The 24,228-nt window shown below is 33.8% G+C and overlaps 2 protein-coding genes across 2 annotated transcripts in view; both read right to left on the bottom strand.

Annotated features, from left to right (window-relative positions):
* BDKRB1 (bradykinin receptor B1) overlaps positions 1–24,228 on the bottom strand; it is an 82,349-nt gene that overhangs the window by 57,090 nt on the left and 1,031 nt on the right. The window lies entirely within an intron of this gene.
* BDKRB2 (bradykinin receptor B2) overlaps positions 1–24,228 on the bottom strand; it is a 40,549-nt gene that overhangs the window by 15,289 nt on the left and 1,032 nt on the right. The window lies entirely within an intron of this gene.

Raw genomic sequence — 24,228 nt, forward strand, 5'->3', positions numbered from 1 at the left:
ATATCAAGCATAATGATTTGTACATTGTAGGTATTTGATAAATTTTTGCCAAATGGATAGAATGTTGAACAAGAATATGGGATGATTTTGTGGAGTGAGATTGTGACATTATTATTGCTTTCAAATAGCTGAGGGGCTATTGTGAGGAAGAGGAATTGAATTTATTCTGTTTAACTCTAGAAAGAAGAATTAGAAGTAATGGGTGGAAATTACAAGGAATTAGAGCTTGACTCAAAATATGGAAAAACTTTCTGTCAACTATCACTATGGACTGGAAAGAGCAGAGACTGGGTTAAAGATCAATTCACTGTGTGGATTTGAGCAATCTGATTAACTTCTCTGAGCCTGAGTTTTCTCATCTTTAAAATTAGCTCACAGCATTGATAGATAGCTTAAAGGAGATCATGACTTTTAAAAATTTTATTTTCAAGTTCAAATTCTCTCCCCCATCCTCTTCCCTCCCCATTAAGATGATAATAAATATGCTTATAAATTATACATATGAAGTCAGGTACAACATGTAATGCTGTATTAATCATGTTTCAGAAAAAAAAGAAAAGAAAAATAAAGGAAAAATCATTTTAATCTGTATTCTAAATTCATCAGTTTTCAATCTGTCAGTGCATAGGATTTTTCATCACAAGTCTTTTGGAGTTGTGGTAGATCATTCTATTGATTAGTCATACCAAGTCTTTCATAGTTGATTGTCTTCATAATATTCTATAATTATATACAATATTCTAATTCTGCTCACTTAAGTGTATCAGCTCATGAAAATCTCAGATTTTTCTGAAATCATTCTCTTCATTAGGTATTATAACACAATAATATTCCAGTGTATTCATATGTTACAACTTGTCTAGTTATTCCCCCAACTGATCGGCATTGCTTCTGTTTCCAATTCTTTGATACCACAAAAACAGTTAGTATAAATATATTTGTATGTATGGGTTCTTTTCCTTTTTCTTTGATCTCCTTGAGGTATATGCCTAAGATACTATTGAAAGTGAAAGTGGGTGAAAGGGTATACATAGGAACAGTGGATAGAGCACTGGCCCCAATGATCAGAAGGAACTGAATTCAAATTTTACCTCAGACACATATTGGCCGGCTGTATGACTCTGGGCAAATCACTTAACTCTGATTGCCTCCAAAAAAAGGGAATGAACAGTTTTATAGCTCTTTGGGCATAGTTCCAAATTGTTCTCCAGAATTAGACTAGTCATTAATGTATCTATATCCTCTCTATAATTTATCATTTTCTTTTTATGTTATCTTAACCAATCTGATGGCTATTAGGTGATTGCTTAAATTTGCATTTTTCAAATTATTAGTGATAATTTAGATTTTATCTTCAGAAGTTTGCTTCTTCATATTCTATGGCTATCAGTTAAAGAGTAGGTTTTATTTTTTATAAACTTGGATCAGTTTTCTATTTTTGCTTTTTGAGAAATGAGACTTTTATTAGTGAAATTGACTGTAAAAATTGCCCCTCCCACCCCAGTTTCCTGCTTTTCTTCTAATTTTGGCTACATTGGTTTTGTTTGTGCAAAACCTTTTAAATTTTATGTTAAAAAAACATCAATTTTACCTCCCACAAACCATTCTATCTTTTGTTTGGTCATCAACTTTCCCCCTATCCAGAGATCTGTCAGGTAATTTCTTCCATACTTTCCTAATGTGCTTATGACACCATCTTTTATGTCTAAACCATGCACCTATATATTTTATTGGTATATGGTGTGAGATATTGTGCTATGCTCAGTTTCTGTCAGATTACTTTCCAGTTTTCCTAGAAATATTTATCAAATAATAAATCCATGCCCCAATAGCTGGGATCTTAGCTTGATTAAATATTAGGCTATTGTGCTCATTTGTATTTGTAGTTTGTATTCATAATCTACATCATTGATCAGCTTCTCTATTAAAGATCTTTCTAAAGCATAGAGCACTTCTAAAAATGAACTATTTTGATAACTGTCAAAAAATGGAATTTGTTTTTTCATTGAGTAATTAATTTAGTAATAATGGACTTGGTCAAGGAGAGATTGAATTTGTTAGGGAGAGTGCAAAGGATTTTCATGTTTCAGGTGTTCCTGAAGTCTTTTTCAAATCTAGAATTCTGTGAAAATATTATCTGAGAAAGAAACCTCTTCTGACAATACCCCTCTTCAATTATTCAATTCTCCAACTAGTACTACTTTATAGCATAATTGAATTGAAATGAATGATTCCTGACTATTGCAAGAACAGCTAAATAATGATATATTTCAAGTAAGTCAGACAAGGAAAAAGTTTTTTCATTTGTACATGAATGTGATAATTCATCTCTATTATTTATTAATTTATTAATTCAATTAATGGCTGGATGACCATACTGGATTTTGCAGCTAGCCCAGTGAGAAGTTTTAAACACTTTGACTCAGACTATATAGGGGATAACCAAGAGGGAAGAAAGTTCATATCAGCTATGCCAAATATGGAAATGGATTTGTTGAAATGAATGATATATAGAAATGACAATATTTTAGTTCATTTTCTATAGAGATGTTATAGGGAAGAATGTGCTCCAAGATGTTGGAAATATTTGTACTTCTGTTCTTGTTTTATAACTCTTTGTAAAAGCTAACTGATGCTAATTAATAAATGATACTGGAATAAGGTGCTGGTAGTTAATTAGCCTTCGGGAAAGCATGCTTGTTTGGAGGTTTAAATCAATGAAATTAGAGAATGATATCTCCAGCCTGATAGAAATGTAACCTTACTTAGGGATCTTACTTGTCTGTGGCACAAGGAGTTAGACTAAGGATTTATAGAGTCTAAAGACTAACTGTACAGTTTTGGACCTGTTTCTTCTTCTGTAAAATGAGAAAATGAGGTGAAGGACTAATGAATAATAAGTTAACATTTATATGGCACTTTTTACAATATTATTTTATTTTAACTCACAACAACCTTATTCAATAGATGCTATTATCTTCACTTTACAGATTAGGAAACTGAGGCACAGAGCTATTTAGTAGCTTTCTCATTCTAATAACTGTCTAAGGCCAGATATGAACTCAGGTTTTCCTGATTCTAGATCCAGTACATACTTTGTCACTTAGTTGTCTCTGTGATTGGTAGAAGTTATATTCAAACATAGGTCTTAGTTTTTCCCTGTTCATTGTGCTCTTAGGTCCTTCATAGCTCACTTTTCCTTTGAATTTGTCTAAGCAATGATTAGATTGTGCCTCTAGGTTTATTTAAGTATTGTTTCTACAGGGGTAAGTTATGAAATGGAACTTACTGAGGGAGGCAGCTATGTACTTTGTTATAGCCTAGTCCTAGTAATAATATATTCTAACCAAGAGAATATGTCACAAAGCTATTAACATGACCATATGCTGGGGAGTAGGTGATTTTACTATTGGGAAATCCAATCACAGTCTAGTGGGGGAGACAGCATGCAAGCAACTATGGACAAATAAGATAGAAATTAAAAGGAAAGCCACTAACATTAAATGAAACTGGAGAAAGAGATTCTTGCAGAAGATTCTACTTTAGCTGAGTTAGCTGAGAAGGAAATCAAAGAAACCAGGAAGTGGGCATGAAGAGAGAGAGTATTCCAGGTATAGGAAACAGCCAGAGAAAATGCTTTGAGTTAGGAATCGTAGTATCTTATTCAAGGACATCCAGGAGGCTAGTGCCATTGGATGATTGCATATATAGAGGGAAGTAAGTATAAGAAACCTGGAAAGATGGGGATGGAGGGGGTCAGGTTATAAAGGATTTTGAATGTTAAACAGAGGATTTTATACTTATTTTGGAGGTAATGGGGATTTTGCCTATAATTTCACCAAACTCACTGTCCTGAGGTATCTAAACACAGGTTAGAAGCAAAAAATTAGAAAGGTGAAGAAGTCCTAGAGTGAGGGAAATTGCAGTGAGAAATAACAGTTGATAACCAGATATTGATGGACACAGCAACAAATATATAAAGCAAATACACCTATATCAATATATACATTAACCTCTGTATAACACCAATATAACCCTGTATAACACCTATATGCTAAAGAAAGACTTAAAGACTATTTGCCATATATTGTGTAAGAAAATAGAGATGTGTATTGTAGAAAAAATTCTACTGAAAATGATTAAAATGAGAACAACATACTTGGCTGTTAAAGGATTAGCTTCCAATTTTAGATAGCTAGAAGACTCTACAAAACAGATGCCATTTTACTCCTCCTGGTCAAACAAGCTCTATGATTTTTGCTTCCCATCTGATGAGATTTACAAGATTTACTCCTCCTGGAGAGGAATTCCCAGATAAAAGGCGGTAGTGAGCCAGAATGCGACGAGTGAGAAAACAGTGAATATTAAGAAAGTGTCTAGTGAGAACAATGAGTTCTCTTAGCTGGTCTGTGAGTTGTCCTGCTGGGTTTACATAATTTCTAGAATTAATTTTGTTTGCATGAGTTCAATTAAAAGAAATTGAAAGAAACTGCTACTGTTCATTCTTCTTCTGCTGGGAATAATATAGTTAATAATTCTCTTATGTTGTATAGTTTACAAAAAACCTTTGCTCATGACAACCCTGTGAGGAAGGCAGTGCAAGAATTTTAATTATTAATACGAATTGTGATAATTACAATGGTGATAATGACTAGCAATTAATTAAGCAAAGTGTTTTATAGGTGCAATTTCATTTGATTCTCACAACAACTTTGGGAGGTGATTGTTATTATCATCTCCATTTTACAGAAGATAAAACTGATAGAGGTTAAGTGGCTTGTTCAGGGTCATACAGTTAAATAAATATCTGAAGCTGGATTTGAACTCAAATCTTCCTGCTTCAGGATCAATGTTCTTTTCATTACACATTTAATTGCCTGGTGCAATCAAAAATTTAGAGTTGAGAGGGAACTTGGGGGAAATCTAGTGTAATTACCTCCCTTGTATAGAATTTCCAGTTAATCTTTCTTGGTAGCTAGAGTGCTAGAGTACCAGGCCTGGAGTCAGGAAGACCTGAGTTCAGATCTCATCTTAGATAGTTACTAGCTGTGTGATCCTGGATAAATCACTTGATATTTGTTTGCCTTAATTTCCTCATGTATAAAACAGGGATAATAATAACTTTCTAGGGTTGTTATGAGGATCAAATGAAATAATATTTGTGGCACATGTATAAATGTTAACTATTATTATTTTGTCATCCAGAATTTTGACTTACCTAAGACCATATAACCTTGTCAGTGTGAACATTGGGATGTGTCTGGAGCTAAGTCTGGATTCAAGTGCCAAGATTAGCACTAACTACTGGATATAATTAGTCAAGTAACGTCCCCTCTCCTGTTCTCAAATTTTCTGATCTATCAAATGAAATTGTTGTATTAGATGATCAGTAAGGTTCTTTAAAGATTTAACAATCTACAGACTGTCATGAAGAAAGAAGGGTTAGCTCTGTAGACCTTCTTGACCCTATGGGATGAATAGGAAGTAATGGGTGAAAATTTCAGAGAGGCAAATTTCCGTTCCAAATCAGGAAGAATGTCCCGATAATTAAAACTACTCCAAAGTGGAATGAATTGTCTGAAGATGTAATAAGTTTCCCGTCACAGGCAGTACTCAAGCAAAAACCAAATCATGACCTTTTAGAGCTCTTGAAAATGGGAGTTTTATTCAGAATGGTGTTATATATCCTTTAGAGTCAAGAACATTGGTCTGCCCATAGTATGTGCTTTATAAATGTTTGTCATATGAATATTTTTTAATGATGTGATAGATGAGCTCTGAAGTCTCTTCCAAGTTTTTTATTCTCTTAGTCCATCAAAACAATTAACCAAACACTGATTTAGTGCCTACTATGTGTCAAGTACTATCCTAATGTGCTAGTGATATAAGAATCAATCATTAAATTTTCATTGTGAGCAAAGTATATTTTGGATATTGGCAAATGCTACAAATCAGTGTTTGATTTATTTTTTGTCTGTTATTTAGATTTAAGAAAGTGATGGAGAAAATGTTGACCATACAGATTTAACTTAAAAGCATGTCATGTATTTTCTGAAAGCCAGTTATAAAACATTTACTAGCAGATTCCTAAAGATTAAAGGTGGCTTAATTGAGAGTGGGGAAGAAGTTAGGAGCTGAACTGAGTTAGAAGAATTTTAGATCTTAGAATTATAAAAGCTGAGAATTTCAGAACTGGAATATTAGGGACAAAACTTAATCTATACTCTTATGATAAGATTGAGGACAATTAGTCTTAAAGTGAAGAAGTGTCTAATGTCACACAACTCTATAGTGCTAAGAGATGTGATTTAAACCTGGGCTTTCTTACCTCAAGTATAATATTCTTTTCACAACCTTAGGTAGTTTCTTACACTACTTTTGTGTATTCCCCTCATTGTTATGTGGAGAGAGACTCTTTGTCCATCAGAAGAGTGGTTCTCTCCTAATGCTTCTTTGGACATTGTCTTGTATGCCATTGCTGCCTTCTATGCTCTTGGAGATTTATCTTCAATCTACTAGTGCTACACATACACACACACACAGAGATAGATAGATCGCTATAGATATAGATCCTTCATCTTGATTTTTGAAGAGTTTGTAGACCTATTTGATCCTAAAAAGTGTACAAGGTGAGGAAGAAAAAAATTCTCAGTAAGAATAAAAGGTAAGTGCTCTCCTAATCTGGTGGGAACTAATAGTTCTATGCTTAAGTCTAGTTTTTTTGCTCAAGAATTTGTACAGTCATGCCTTTCTAATTGTTGGAATGAAATAGGTCCAGACATGGGGCTGTTGCTGAAAATAAGAGGCTATTGAAAAATTCAGAGAAACCTTAGGATATAAATTTATGGAGCCAAATGATTTGATAAGGAACTATTACACCAGAAACTAGATGAATGTATTTCAGCTTTCTCTTTGCCACCCAATCATTGTTGGCAAATAACTTTATTTCTCTAACCCTCATTTATTTTACTATAAAATTAAAGGGTTGAGTCCATTGATCTCTAGAATTATTTATGAGTTTTACTCTCTGTTTCATTCCCTTCCTGTTTTGACATTATAATATATATTCTATGATTCCAAATTCCCTTTTAGATTCCATATGCTATGTTATAATTCCTTTTCCTGGAATGCAATGGAAGCAGATGAAAACAGAACAGAATTTTTATCAGACATTGTGAAAATGATGTCCTCCAAAAGTTAATGAAACTCCTATTGAATTTCTCTAAGAATAAGAAGATAAAAAAATGAATTTGAGTTTTGATTAAATTTCTTCAATAGGAATTCTATTGAGTGACCTATCTGAGGTATCATTAGTTTTCCCTATTTCTTCTTCTAAAGACTTCAAATTTCCATAGATTTGATGATTGTACTATATTAAAATGAGACTGGGAGTCATTCTCATCCCAAATTTTCTGTTATCTAGGTTCATAATCTTGAGCAATTTACTTCCCCTCTCTGAACCTCAATTTTCTTCTCAATAAAATGCAGATGTAAGATTATATGATTTACTTCTAGTGTTATAATTCTAAGTGATACTATGATACCTTATTTCCCTTGCTTCCTACTCACCAGACTATCTGGAACTTTTCTCAACACATTTGTTCCCTTTTGTCTTTTCATTTTGTTCTCATCCCAAGATGATCCAGACATCTAGAATGCTTTCCTTTCCACAAGTCATCTATTCCCAGTCATTTAAGCAGTTCCTGATATTTATCCTTTTTCAGAAGACCTTTTTTGATAGAGCAGACTTCTTCCCATAGCTCCATTCTAGCTAAACATGAATATTCATTATTGCACATCTATCCACAAATAAACTTGCCCATGATATAAATATTTGCATTTTAAGCTGCTTTGAGGAGGCATAGGATCAAGGAATAAGGAAGTGATAAATATTCTCAATGTATTTGGCCTAGCTTAGTCAGACCACATTTGGAAGTATCATGTTCAGTTTCTATTCCACATTTTAAGACAGACAATTGGTAAACTGTTGAATATTCAGGAGATAAAGAATAAGCTTAGGGAGGCCTTGAAATAATATTATATGAGAACTGGACAAAGGAAATGGGGACGTTTTGACTAGAGGGGAAAAAAAGATACAGAGAAGGTGAGAGGCCATGATAATTGTATTCAAGGGCTGCCATGTAGAAAAGGTATAAATTCTGTTTTATTTCAGATCACAGAACAAGAAACATTAGGTAAAAGTGGAGAAGTAAAGAGGCAAATTTAGTTCTCAGGTAAGAAAAAACTTTCTCATAATTAGAATTGATCAAAAGTGGAAAGGGCTACCTTTGAAAAGAGACCCCTCTTTAGAGGTCTTCAAGTAACACCTGGACAATCACTTGTCTGGCATAGTGTGGGGATCATTCTTTTTCAGTTGCTGCTTGAATTTGATGAATGGTAAGAAAATTCTTACCTAATCTGAAATTCTGTGAATGTGAGACAGCAAGATACAAAAAAGACTTTAGAGTCAGAAGAGATAATCTCTAAGGTTCCAAATTCTACAATGTTATGACCCTATGTCTTCGGTTAGAAAACTGGTTCTGTTACTTAATAGTTTTGTGATATTTTCCAGCTTCTAGCCATTACAAACAGGGCTGCCACAAACATTTTGGCACATACAGGTCCCTTTAACTGGAGAATGGTTGAGTAAATTGTGGGTATATGAATGTTATGGAATATTATTGTTCTGTAAGAAATGACCATTCTAGAAGGATGAATACAGAGAGTCTTGGAGAGACTTACATGAACTGTTGCTGAGTGAAATAAGCAGAACCAGGAGATCATTATATACTTCAACAATGATACTGTATGAGGATGTATTCTGATGGAAGTGGATTTCTTCGACAAAGAGAAGATCTAGCTCAGTTTCAATTGATCAAGGATGGACAGAAGCAGCTACACCCAAAGAAAGAACACTAGGAAATGAATGTAAACTGCTTGCATTTTTGTCCTTCTTCCCGGGTTATTTATATCTTCTAAATCCAATTCTCCCTGAGCAACAAGAGAACTGTTCGGTTCTGCACACATATATTGTATCCTACTGTAACCTATTTAACATATATAGGACTGCTTGCCATCTCGGGGAGGAGGTGGAGGGAGGGAGGGAGGGGAAAAATCGGAACAGAAGTGAGTGCAAGGGATAATGTTGTAAAAAAAAATTACCCTGGCATGGGTTCTGTCAAAAAGTTATTAAAAAAAAAACAAAAACAAAAAAAATAGTTTTGTGATATTGGCAAATTGCTTCAGTACTCTAGAACTCAGAATCTTTCTAGTAAAATGAGAGTCATAATGTTTCCTCTGATTATTGTTAGCTCAAAAAAAAACTATAGTAAAGTGATGGACATTTTCAGTATTGATGGGGACATTAGGGATTGGTTGGGATTTTATGAGGTCAGCACACACAGTTTGGGAGCAATAATGTATCTGACCTGTGTGTGGCAATAAGCATTTATGATACCTGTGTGATATGGAATGATGCTTGATGGAATGAACAGGAGGCTAGTGGTCCTTCCTCATGTCTACCTATAGATTCCAGGGTTCTGAAGTTCGTGGCTCTCCCTGTGTGTCTGCACTGGAATTTTTTGTATTTCCTGGGGACTTCCTTGGGATAAAGAACTGTTTTATGTGCAGAACAAGTCTAAGGCAAAGATAGTTCTGTGTCAAAATGTTAGGAATGGTTGCTTCCTTCCCAGCATCTTTTTGTTTTGTTTTGCTTTGGAGAGGCAAGTGGGTTTAAGTGACTTATCCAAAGCAAGTAACTGTCTGAGACCAAATTTGAATTTAGGTTCTCCTGACTCCAGGGTTGTCCCTCCCACTGTCTTCTAAGCCCTTCTCTCTCCTTTATATCTGGATTGATGGCAGGGAAACCTTATCATTTTAGTGTTTGAAGTTGGAGGATTTGGATTTAAATTCTAGGACTTAGTTCCTGTATGATTGTATTTCTTCATTGAAAATAATGGATTTGGAGGCAGCTTTAAGGCAACTTTTTCCAGTTGTATAAGCCTACAGTGCTACAATTAACCTTATATTTTTTTTCAGCATGCATCCTACTTAGTTTTAAGAGACTATGGTGAGATGAGGGCCAGTATGAAGTAGTAAAAAGAGTAGGCCTCAGTTTAAGTCTTGCAACTGCTATCAAATCACTGTATTAGTATTAGTATTAGGCAATTAGTATTAGTAATTAGTATTAGGCAAGTCCCTTCTTATTTCTAAATCCCACTGTTCTTGTTTGCAAAATAGAGATAGTATTTGTATAACACAGTTCATACAAGATTATCATGGGTAAAGTACTTTGTAAATTATTAAGTCCTATAGAAATACAAGCTACTATTGAGGGTTGTTGTCTCAGTGTGTTGTTTACCTAAGGTTGTGCTTGACATTCCAAAGTATAAAATACAGCCAGATTTTTGACAATAAATGAGAAAGTCAGAACTCTATTCTCATGTATTTCCTGTTTCTAATTTTGTCAGGGACCTTGAAAATATATATTGAATTTCTTTACCATTGTATAAGCTGATTACTGTGATGTGGAAAGAGATCCTGCTTCCTTTAGTTTTGGATCTCCACCCTTTCTAAGCTTTTTCCTTCCAGATTTTAAAACAAGCTGAAATTGAAGCAACTGAGGTCCCCAGCATTGGTCCCTATCTGTATAAGGAAGAAAACTCCAGAGTATAAAGGTTAGGAAAGATTAATCCTTTCCTATTTTGCTTTGGGACAGGTAGCTAATTTGCTTCTGTAATAGTGTCTATTCTAGTAAATATCTGAGATCAGATTTGAGCTCAAAAAGAGAGAACAGTAAATACGATGGGGCCTTTTTCTCTTTTGTTAACATAAATATTGGTTTTATTTAAATGACTAAAAGTTATAATTGTGAATATGTCCTCATAATAGCATACACAATTTTGGATAAATTGAAGTTTGGTCTGCTATGCTATTCCAAAGCCATCACAAAGAAACTATTGAAAGATGTTTTTAGTAAGATATTTTTAATCATAAAAATTGCTGTGGAAAGCCGAGATTTTTAACATCTATTACACTGTAAAGGAATATTTGTTTTTATGGAGATCGAAACAAAAGAATGATTGTGTTAGTAGCCTCTTTCCTGTTCAAAAGAAGAGGACTTGGCAATCCAGAGCAAAGAGATTTCTTTATGATAGTGTGTCTACCACCTCTGAGATAAAGAGATTGAGCATTAATTCCTAATGAGTGCCTTTCTGGAGAAAATTCAGATAGATGTTGGTGAGAATGAGAGAAGTTTTATTACCAAATCTTTGGTGCAACCAAGAATTTTTACTTTATGTGCCTTTGTCAAATACTCCCTTCTTCTGTGGATCCAGATATGTTCTTTAAGAAGATACATCCTGATATAGAACACGCTAATAATGATTGATATATAAATTCCTATCCCATATGACTATTATTCTTTAGGGACTGCAAAGAATCATAGTTCTTTGTACTGGTGATCTGAGTGGGACAGAATCATTTTGTTATCTTATTACAGAATCTAAAATTGGAAAAGAAAACTATTGTGATGCTATGTCAGACATGAAAAAAAATGTCTCTTTCTTTTAACAACTTCTTGTTTCCTGGCCATCTCATTGTTCTAAGAGAATAATTATCTGATTAGCTCAATTTTGAGACCTAAGTAACTCCTCCTAGGACAGGCAAGTGATACCTTTGGGAAAAATTCAATCTGCATTTTCATTCTGGAATACATGTAAAAGGCTGGAAAGAAATGACTAATTTGTACAATTAGAAAAAGCTCCTGTTCTTATGACAGTAGTCTAATTGAATCAGTTCCAGTTTTGGATATGGGAGAGCTAAACAATCACACGAGAACATTCCTCTCATTAAGGAGTAGGTCAGTCTAAAAGTCTAAGATACTCTAATTGGGTTGAACAAGCTCTGTAGCCAAGGCTTTCTGGAAGGACTAGTTGTGGACCATAGATGAAGATTTCATTCATCAAAGTTGATCTGACCAATCATGTAAAATAAATAACTTCTTCTGACTTATGGTCATGGAGTTATGCCTATAGGTCCTCAAATTATAAAAGTAGCTACTTAAAATGTAATTTCCATGCCTATGAATCCTTGATACAGGGATTCTGGTAAGGATGCATGTAGCATTGAATATTTTTCTATAATGTGTAGGAGATCAAATCCTTAACACAATCTACTTTACATAGAATTGCTTCTAGGAAAGTGCTGGCTATTAGGTAAAGAAGAGGAATTTTGTGAACTTTTGGGGTTTTATAATCATTCAATAGCTGAGGGCAAAAAAAAAAAAATAAGAAAATGTTGCAATACCTAAGATTTTTTGGGTTGAATGATAATTAGGAAGTATACTCACCAGGGAAAGATAACTATACTACAACACTCAGTATATAGGTTCAGAATATTCATTTTGATATATCTAAGATTAAGGAGATCCAAATATCTACTCACTAGATGAGCTGCAGAGTAATGTTATTTTAAAGTCTCAATTATTCTTAAAATAGACCATTTTGATCCAGACAGTTTTGCTAATCTCAAATGTCTTCTGGTAACTATTCAGGAGATTTAGGGGCTTTTGTTTGTTCATTCAGTTGTTTTCATTAGTGTTTGATTCCTTGTGATTCCATTTGGGGTTTTTTTGGCAAAGAGTGAGATGGTTTGCTGTTTCCTTCTTTGGCTTGACCAGATTTGAATTTAGGAAGATGAGTCTTTCCGACTCCAGGCTAGCACTCTATCCACTGAGCTATCTGGTTGTTTAAGATCTCATGCTTGGACTATTGTAATAATCTACCATGGATCTACTTTTTTGATTCTCTTCTCACTCATTCTCGTCAATCAGACCCTAATATGATTTTCCTAAAGCGCAGATCTGATCATGTCCTTTCTCTCTCAATTCAATAAACTCCTATAGACTTTTATTGTCACCAGGTTCAAATAGAAAATTCTCTATAATTTAAAAAGCCTTTTATAACCTAATCAGTTCAAAGTCACCCTCTTCCTTTTCCAAGCCTCTTACATCTTCGCCCCTGACATATACTCCTCAATCCAGTGACACTGGCCTCTTTGCTATTCTATGAATAAAACACCTTTTGACTCTGGGCTTTTTCTCTGTCTTGCTGGAACACTTGTCTTCTTAAGATGGTGTAACAAATAAATGATGCTAATAAGTAAAAACATAATAAATGCTTAATAACTGCTTGCTTTTTTCCCTCATTTTCCTCTTTTAAATCTTTGTATATCATTCTGATCAAAAGCTTAACCAATTTCTTTAAAAATGAAATATCTATGGATAATTTTTATTCATTTATGTCACCTATTTCTTCCTTTATCACTTTCCTTTTTCCTTCTCAGAGAACCATTTCATAGATAAATATGTTTAAAAGAGAAAAATAATCAGCAAAAATGCCCAATACATTAAAAAAGAAATCTAAAAACACATGTTTTCTTCTACACTCATGGACCTTCAACTGCTGCAAAGGAGTTGGGGGAGGTGACTTCTCATATTTCTTCTTTTCGGCCAAGCTTGCACTTAGTAATTTTGTAAAAATTTTTATTGTTTTGTAGTTATTCGTTATTTACATTGCTGTAGTTATTGTGTATAGTTTCCTTGCTTCCTTCACTTAGTAAAAATTCTTACAAGTTTTCTCATGTTTCTCTGTATTCGTCTTATTTGTCATTTTTTTCATTAAACCCATATGCCACAATTTGTTCAGCCATTTCCAATCAGTGGAGATGTATTTTGAATTGAGTCCTTTGCTATCAGAAAAAGTGCTGATATAGATATTTTGGCAGGGATTTTCTTCTTATTAATGATCTAGGGGGTAGTTCATTAATCTAACAATAGAATTTCTATATCAAAGAGTATGAATGCTTTGTCTACTTTATTTGTATAATTACTGATTTTTAAAAAAATTTTCATGCTGATTGATAGTTCCAGCATAATGCAACATTGCTTATCTTCCTTCCCACAATCCCTCCAACATTGAGTATTCTTATCTTATGCAAGTTTACCAACTTGCTAGATATAAAGTGAAATTTGATTTACATTTCTCTTACTTTTAGTAATTTGGAGAATTCTTTTATTTGAATTTGTTTGAAAACTGTTCATAACCTTTTGACTATGTATCTATCAAGGAATAACTTTTGATATATATACATAATACAAATACATATTTGTATATAATGTGCTACTAGGTAAATATTATTAAAGCATCTGTCTATCTATCTATCTGTCTGTCTGTCTATCTTTGTCTCTCTCTTAGTTGTCCATATATTTAGAATACCAAACTATTTTCCAAGAAATTTAATATAAAGTTTTCCCATTTGACTGCTTCAATTTTTAATCCTTGAAAGATGAATTTTATGTGAAAAATTCTGTTTTATTGAATCAAAATTATCTCTTATATTTTGTAATCGCCTCTGTTCCTTATATTTTAAAGAATACAGCATCTCGTAGTTGTAAAAGATTTATTAATTGTTCCTCTTTCTAATTTTTTCACTGTGATCCAGTTTATATAATTATTTAGCATTTATTTTGGAATATGGTATAAATTTTGGTCTAAACCTAATTTTTACTAGATGGCATTTTAATTTTCCTTGTAGTTCTTGGAAAATAAGAATTCCTTTCTAAATAATTTATATTTTGAAGGTTTATTAAGTATTGAGTTATTGAATTTCATTATTTCTGAATTTTCCTTGTCTAATCTGTTCTACTGATCTATTACTCAACTTTTAAGCTAAACCCCAATAGCTTTGATGATTGCTACTTTATAATATAGTTTGAGATCTGGAAGTGCTAGGCTCTCATTAAATCTACTTTTTTCATCATTTCTCTTTAAATACTACATCATTCATCCCTGAAAGTGAATTTTATTGGTTTAGCAAGTTCTGTAAAGTAGGCTTTTGATAGTTTGTTTCCTATAGCATTAATTTTTTAGTCATTAAATTAAATAAAATACTATAGCATCATTTTTATCATATTGGCATGACCTGGCTATGAGCAATGACTTTTCCTTTGACTTTTAAAGTTGTTCTTTGTTGCTTTAAGGAACATTTTCTAATTGTATTTATACAAGAAATTTGTGAGCTTTGGTAGATTGATCCACAAACGTTTTATTCAATTTTTAGTTCCTTTGATCAGAATTTTTCCTTTCTATTATTGTTTTAAGGGTTTTTATATTATACATAAACTGTTGATTTTGGTGTGTTTATTTTGTAGTTACTTTACTAAAGTTATTAATTTTCTTAATTAGTATCTGCTAATTCCCTAGGATTTTAAAAATAACTATCACATCATCAGCAGAGAGATTTTTTGATGTTCCCTTTGCCTATCTTTATAGCTTTAATTTCTTTCTCTTGTTTTATTGCTATTACCAGCATTTATAAAACTATATTTAGCAAGTGTGGGAAGAATGTGTAGCCTTACTTTTTCATATATTCATTGAAACAAAGCTTCAAGTGTATTTGTATTACATATGATGCTTGATTTTGTTTGAAGAGATACTTTTTTATATTTAAAAAAAAGACCCTCTATGCCTAAACTTAATAGCATAAATGACAGCTGTACTTTGCCAAAGGCCTGTCTTTATTTCTTAAGACAATCGTACCTTTGCATGCTTTAATTTTTAATATGATTAATTAGGTTATTTTCTTAATGTTGAACCGTCTTTTCATTACTGGTATAAATTCAGCTTGATCACAAAAAATGATTTTGGGTTGAATTATTGTAATCTGACAGAATAAAAATATTTTTAATTGATAAACTTCATATTATCCTGTAGTATTTTTCTTTTTTTCTTTCTCATAGACTTTCTATTTGCACATATATACATTTTTACATATATACATGTATGTATATGTGCAGATAGGGTCACACATGCATTTATAGATACATATCTAAATGTATGTATGTAGAAATTTGTTGTTTAGTCATATAGGTCATGTCTGACTTTTTGTGACCTCATGTCAAGTTTTCTTGGCAAAGATACTGAAATGGTTTTCCATTTCCTTCTTCAGCCCATTTTACAGATGAGGACATTGAGACAAACAGGGTTCAGTGGCTTGCCCAGAGTCACACAACCACTAAGTGTTTGAAGTCAGATTTAAATTCATGAAGATGATACTTCCTGACTCAGGGCTCAGCATTCTATCTCTATCTGCCCTGGTTGTTTTTTTTTTTTATTGAACTTTGTATTATATATATAAGTATATAAACTTTCTATTAAATTCTTTGTAATAAAGAAAAAGTTTGTGGATCAGAGAATATCTGGAAATAATAGAATGTAAAAAAAACAAAAAAGAAACAAATTTAAAAACCCAACCCCAAACTACCAAGAACGATTAAGGAAACATGGGAGTTCTAACTGATTACTTTGGCTACCTTCAGGAGATCTAACAAGACAGATAAGAAACCTGATTTCTTATCCTGCCCCTGGTGACCTTGAGCAAATCATTTTCTTTTGCTATATCTTGTTTTCCTCAGTCTAAAAATAAGGACATCAAATAAGATGATCTCTAAGGTCCCTCCTGGCTCAAAGTTCCTCTCATCCTCCTAATTCCTCTCAAAGTATATTTGGCACAGATCAGATAAAGCAATAATAGTTTAGCTTTTTGCAGTACTTTATAACTTCAAATCATCAGATCTATGGCCTTTTTAACTGGCCTTTACAAAAAAATCCTATGATATAGTCCTTAGATTTCATTTTGATAAAAGAAAAAAAACTTTCTAACAATATTGTAATGAGGTGAATTTGCTGATAAAGGCTAGTCTTTGCAGCAAGCACAGATATTCCTCACCTGATTCTAGTCCAAGCAACTATGTGATTTGCTTGGAGGTAGCCTACTTCCTGTCATAATGACTCAAGAGTTTGCAATGAGTGATGATGAAGAGTTCTCTCATTGGCTATAATACTGGAAGAACTGATGACTAATGAGTTGCTGATATGTAACATAGGGAGAGATCTACTTCTTTGTCTCTTTTTCCTTTGTGGCTACTAGAAGGTAGAACTACTTTGAGAGCTGTCAGTGAGGATCAGGTAGGGGGAAGGGCTGCTGCCTCATCTTCCACCCCAACCTGGCAGGCATGAGCATGTGACTGCTTTCATCTTTGTATTTATTTCTTCCTGATTTTAAGAGAGATATTTTGACATGGAATTGCCCTTCAAGGTCTAAGTGATCTGGGAATGAACATGGTCAATGCAAGTTGAAGGGGCTTCACTGGGTACATAGAGATATTACATGGACAAAAGCACTGGACTTTGATTTAGAAGTAATGGGTTTGAATTACAACTCTACCACTTACTAAGTAATCTTTGGAAAGTTGCTAAAGAAACTTTAGTTTCTTTCTTTCTTTCTTTTTTTGAAAACGGACATATTTATTGTGGGTTTGTTGTAAGAATCCATGTTTGTCATGCTGTCCTTGTGGATGAGATGGAGAAATGCACTTTCAGTTAAGAGAATATGGAACAGCTTGAATGATTGGAGTGGTGATTAATGTTTTGATGTCAATGTGGAAGGAAGTTTCTAATGCAGTATTTCAGGCATTTGTATTGAGAATTGTTCTTTTCAACATGTTTAGTGATGACTTGAAGGCACAAATTGCAACTATATGAACTTTGTATGTCTCAATGACACAATGTCACAGTGATATGAAGGATAGCTAACACATTCAATGACTTGATCAGGATCCCAACACCTTGATAAATTAGAATGATGGACTTAATCTCATGAGATGAAAATGTAGAGGAGTAAGTATAAAATCATCATTTAAAAATCAATGACACAAATACTAAAGAAGGAAGACTTCACTAGATAATAAATAGTTCAAGTGAAAAAGGCATGGTAGTCTTAGTAGACTGTCGGCTCAATATGCATTTGTGGTGTGATGTTGCAGAAACAAAATCTAGAGACAAAAATATTATTCTAAGTTTTATTGAGTGAGGCATAGTGTCTAGAGGGAGAGAAGTGGCTGACCTGCTATTCTGTGTGAAGGTTAGAATGTACCTGAAATTTCCATTCTAGCTGTCACATTTTAAGGAAGACATTGATATGTTGGAAAATATCTAGAAAAGGACAAATTATATAGAGAGGCCTGAAGAATATGCCTTCTAAAAATTGGTTGAAGGAAATAACTTTAATTTAGAGAATACCAAAGGGTACATGATAGTCATTTTAGATTCTGAAGGGCTTGCCATATAGAATGATATTTCTATTAAACGTATTTATTAAATGTAGATTAACTGTATTTCATTAAAACTTTGTAACCATTAGAACTATTTAAAAAAAGAAATGATACAGTTTACATTTATGTAGCATTTTACTGTTTCTCTACAATGACCTCATTAGGTAGTTATTATATAATGTACTCAGTTAACAAGCATTTATTAAGCACCTAGCATGTGCTTGGTGCTATACTTAAATGGAGGTTTTGTGGTGACCATTTGTGGAAGAGATGTTATAGGAAGGATCAAATATGGGTTTAGAATTTCTTTCAATTATGAATTTAGGCAAATGAACACAAACATATAAGTAGTGTTAAATATCACCAGAATGCCAAAGATGTCCTCGGCATAAAAATAATTAAGAAACTTTGGTCGAAATGGACTAGAAATCTTCTAAGTTTGAGGATTTATTATTCTAAATAAAATACTATGTGAAAAGAACTTCATAAAACTTGAATCCTCATACATATAAATTATAATTCATTTATGACATATTTATACTTATAAATGATAAAGAAGCAACTCAGACTTTCTTGCTGGAGAATTTACATTTTTAGACGGATCCCTGTTGAGTTCCTTTTACTCACCAAGGGGAACTATAACTGGGTTCCTTACCATTCACCAGGTATTTGGACGTCTCCAAAACAGCTCCCTCTAGCTGCTCTCTTTCCCCACAGAGCACCCGACACACCAGATGTTACTAAGTACTGCAAGCATTTATTGAGCACCCTACATCTTCTCTAATGGCGTCTGCATCTTCTCACAATTACATTCCTTCATATATACCATCTCATTACATCATCTCATACCCAGCTCTCTTTGTCTTTACCCCGTCACGGTACAAGCTACTCAATAACAAAATCATCAGTCTTGGGATAAACAACCTTTCACTACTGCCCTCCTGTTTTCCTGCTCTGCATACCTGGTTCCACCTCCTCAAGTTATTTCCTGCTGTACAGCTCCTTTTGCCACGTATACCTAAAATCATCTAACAGATCCCACTTTAAGGGAGCAATACTGGTATCATTCTAGGCTGTAAGTAGGGGTTGGAGAAGGGTCACCTTCCACATGGCATGTTCACAACCCTCTGGAACTCTAAATGGGGAGGTAGTTATTTTAACTGGTCAAACTTATTCTTGTATAATACACATACCTTACAAGGATTTCTTTGTGACTGGGGAAGAAGAACTAAATAGGGCTGTGAATGTTTCTTATTCTTCAAGAGTCATTGAGACTCTTAAACATAATTGGGGTTTGTTTTTGTTCCTGGTATAGTAAGTGCTTAATAAATATTTAATGATATTGGTTTTAATGTAGAAATGTGGTTCTTCCTGTCATGTTTCCTCTTAAGACTGGTGTCATATTTATGTAAAAGAAGAATACTAAATTGGAACTCAAAAGCCTGGGTTCTTGCCTTTGATCTTCTACTTATTAACCATGGCAGAAGTCTTTCTCTCTCTCATCATGCAGACCTCAGTTTTCTCATCTATAACAAGAGGGGGTTAGATTATATCATCTCTAAAGTTTCCTTCCAGACCTGAAATATATTCCTCTCAGATACATTTCTCAGGCTTCTTGTCAGGATTTAAGAACACAGTGCTTTTAATACTTGTGCTGAGTCCTGACTTTGAGTATCCAGTTCCTTTGGCCCCACCTTTCGAGAGCTCTAACTGGTACAGGTTCAGGTTCAGGCCAGCATAATAACTTTTGTTATATTCCATTGTTGCTTGCTGCTTCATCATCTTGATGTTTCATTAAAGCCTTCTAGGCACCCCTCCTTGATCCCATATTCATTATATTTTTTACCTAATTAAACAATTAATTTTAGCAAGTTGGTATCCCATACTATGGGTCAGGGAGATGGTACAATATATAGCATGCCCGCCCTGGAATCATGAAAACTTGAGTTTAAATCTGATCTCAGATATTTACTGAGTGACCCTGGGCAAATTACTTAAACCTGTTTACCTCAGTTTCCTCATCTGTAAAAATGAGCTAGAGAAGGAATTGACAAATTGCTCTATCTTTGTGAAGAAAATCTCAATGGAATCATAAGGAATCAGACACAACTAGAAAAATGACTAACAACAAAATAGGTGAAAAGGGCAAGGATTGAAATTTTAACCTAAGTCCCAGGATCACAGAGTTTGAAGAGACCTGAGTGGCCATCAGGTCCAATTCATACACCAAAGGACTCCTGTAGCATATTTGGCAAGTGGTCATCTGGTCTCCACTTGAAGAGTTCCAGAGAAAAAGAAATCAACATCTTTCAAATCAGACCATTCCTTTTTTGACAGATTTAGTGGTATTTTTTCTGACATGACTCCTTTCAATGTGCATCTATTGTTCCTGGTTCTGTTATCTGGGTTTAAACCAATAAGCCTAAATCCTTCCTTGATTTCAAATCCAGCATTCTCTTCACTACAACACATTGCCTCTTCTGTCATGGAATATCAAGGCTTATTGAGACTTTAGGGTTTGCTTGCAGAAAGAAACACTTCTGCTATATGATTCTTTTTTAAGTTTGGGAGGTAAAACCTATCATGTACACAAGGATTTTGAGATGATCAAACAATCCACTCTTTGGCTACAATCATATAGACAAAAGACAAAAAAGAAAATTTAAAATTTTAAAGTGCCATTTTGTAAGATAAATGCAGACTATGAAAAGTCCAGTACTCAAAATATGTTAAATTTATTTATGATGCTTCTTACTTGAACTAATATGCAGTTGATTTTGACTGAGTTTTAAGGGTGTAAAGAGATTACTTTTTCCCTGTTATTTTTGATATTACTATTTCCTATTAATATTTTCCCTGATATTTGATGGTATTACTATTGAGACCCAGGAAAAGAAAATAACTTACCCAAATTTACAAAGCTTTTTAGGAAAGAGCTTGGACTAAAGCCCAGAACTCCTAACTGTTAAGTAATTGCTCATTCTCCTATATCTTATTAATATGGACAATAAATTCTGAGAACTAGAAAAGACTTAGAAATCACATTCCTCTCTTAGTAAATGTAGCATACTGAACATACTGTAATGATGTCCTTGAAAGGTCATAAATTCATAGGATTTAGAGCTAGAAGGGGTCTTAAAGATTATTGGGCCAAACCTCTTCCTTTCCCTTCTCTCCCCAGATGCAGAAATTTAAATCCAGAAAAGCCAACTGGTTCAAAGACACAGATAGGAAGTAATTGAATTAGCATTAGAACCTAGGACTCCCTTCCACTATAATCTATTTCAAAAAATTCACATTCTGAAGAGTAGTTCTCATTGTTCAGGAATGAGAATGAAATTGGATACTCTTTGTATTTGTTTTGCAGCTTTTTTTTTTTTTTTAAACGCACTAGATATCATTTAGAACATCTCCCAAACCTGCTGCCTCCTCAGGATTTTGACATTCCCCCACAAACTGAGGGCTTTGCCAGAAGACACCTAGGTGGCACATGTAGAGTAATGGGCTTGAAGTTGAGAAGACCTGAGTTCAAATCTAACCTCAGACATTTACTAGTTGAGTGACTCTGGGCAAATCAGATTCTTCAAGTGTAAAATGAAGATCACAGTAGAACCTACCTCCCAAGGTTGTTGTAAGGATCAAATGAGCTAATATATAAAGCAATTAGCATAGTACTTGGCCCATAGTAGAGTTCCTTCCTTCTTTCCTCCCTCCCTTTCTTCCTTCCTTCTTTTCTCCTTCGCTCCCTCCTTCGAAATTACTTAATTTCTTGAAACTTTAGTTTTATCATCTTTAAAATGGATATTATAATATCCCCATTATCTATCACGTTTTGATTATTATGAAGAAAGTGCTTTGTAACCTGAAAGGACTTCTTAAAATTGAGTCATTGTAAGTATAGTTACAACTGTGTTATTCTTTTCTCCTCAAAGCATTAGCTGCTCCCTTTGCCTTTATGATAAAACACAAATTGTGCAGTCTATAATTTAAGTATTGCACAATCTAATTCCTACCTGTCTTTTTATCTTTATCATATTACTTTCTTCACAAACAATGTGTTCCAAATGCTCTAGACTATTAGATATTCTCCAAATCTGACAATTCACAATCTACCTTTTCCCATTTGCACAGACTATTTCCCATGCCAAGAATGTGCTTCCTCTCAGGATCCTTATCTTACTCTAAAACTTAGATTAGATGCTACCTTCTCCACAAAGCTATCCCTCATTCTCTTCTGTTGCTGTTCTCTTCTTCACACTACTGAATTTTATACTTATATGTATATATTTTGATTCCTACTCTTCTTCCAATTGTAAGCTCCTTGAGGCTCATAGTTATAGGACTATTTTTTTCGGGGTGGGATGTCTAGAGTCAAGTATAGTTCCTTGAGCATAATAGGGTTTTATAAGGTGCTTATTCAGTTTAATTTAAATCTTATCATCAGTAACTAATGAAGTAAAATAACTTAATAAGAACAGTAACAGAAGAATAGATTGACTCAGAACCAGGGCAGTGTCCTGATATTTGATATTAATGGGTCACAAAGCTTTTCTAAATATAGAAAGCTGAGACTCAGGATTGGATATCTCGAATCCTATCTCTTTAGGAGTTGTGAGAATGGATTATACAGTGCTAATTTCCACCTGATCTTATGTATTTTTAAATAAACATGTCTAGATTTGTAATCTGTCTCATTCCATCATTTCCAATACTTTATAATATGACCCTGAGCAGTAATTGCCAGATCTTACCAGCTAACATTAATGACTGACAATGTCATTCCAAAGGATGGATCACACTGGCTCATTTTGCTTAAATTATTTGGCTCTTTAAAAAATGAAGAATGGGGTCATGTTACTGCACAGGGAAACTGATTTAATGAGACCTACTTTTAAGTGCTGCTTCATTTCCAGTGGGAATGGCAGAAACATGATATAGTCCAAGATGAGAACCACAGAAAACTCAATTTCTGTTAAGGGTGCCACCATTCTTCCATTCTCCCAGACTCACAACTTCAGTCTACTTTTGCTATCCCTAAAGAAGTAGTCCCATTCAGTAGCCTGACCAGGAGCCTTCATATTACTATGTTCTGGAATATATGTTATGGCTCATCCTTGACTATTACTCTTACACTCCACTATCCAATTAATTGCTAGGTCTTTTCAGTTCTACATCTACAACATCTCTGACATCTCTTCCTTTGGCTCCACTCACATGACTAATACCTTAGTTCAAGTCCACTTCCTTTCTTAACCAGATTGTTTTAATCACTTTCTAACTGGTCTCCTAACCTTGAATTTTCTCTCACTTCAATCCATCTTCCACTCAGCTACCAAAATGATATTCCTAAAGGATAGGTCTACTCTGATTATATTACTCCCTCTTCTCAAAAAACCTTAATAGTTCCTTTTCCCCTCAAAGATCAGATATACGTTTCTCCATTTTAAAACTCTTTACAACCTCAAACCAGACTATTTTTCTAACAATTCAAAAGATAAGTTATTCCTTCAATTACTGGCTTGCTTTCTGATAAATCAGGATTTCATCAAGTTCCATCTTATGCACTTTCACGTACTCTATATAATCCAGACAATTTGACTTTTTGGCTGTTTGTTACAACTAGACTTCCATCTTCCATCTCTCCTATATCTGAAAAGCTGTTCCTCTTCATCTTTATCTTTTAAGACTTTTAGGCTTCCATAAAAACTTCTCAAGGTCACTTGATCTCTCCAAATGGTAATGTTCCCTTTTTACCTATATTTACTATGTATGTATTTGCTTCATACTCTATTCTATATTCTATACTCTACATATTCTATTGCTTCTTAATAGAATATCAAGCTCCCTGATGGCAGGGATTTTTGTTTTTGTCATTGCATTCCTAGTGCAGTACTTGACATGTAATAGGTACTTAATGAATGCATGCTGACTGATTGATATAAATTATAATTTATGATGGTACTGTGAGGCATAGTGACATTATATAGTACATGGTAAAGAGCAGTTATTATCAACATTATCTAGAAAATGAAAATATTAATCACAAAAAGAAAGAA

This window comes from Sarcophilus harrisii, chromosome 2 (assembly GCF_902635505.1).
Source record: "Sarcophilus harrisii chromosome 2, mSarHar1.11, whole genome shotgun sequence".
Lineage (NCBI taxonomy): Eukaryota > Metazoa > Chordata > Mammalia > Dasyuromorphia > Dasyuridae > Sarcophilus > Sarcophilus harrisii.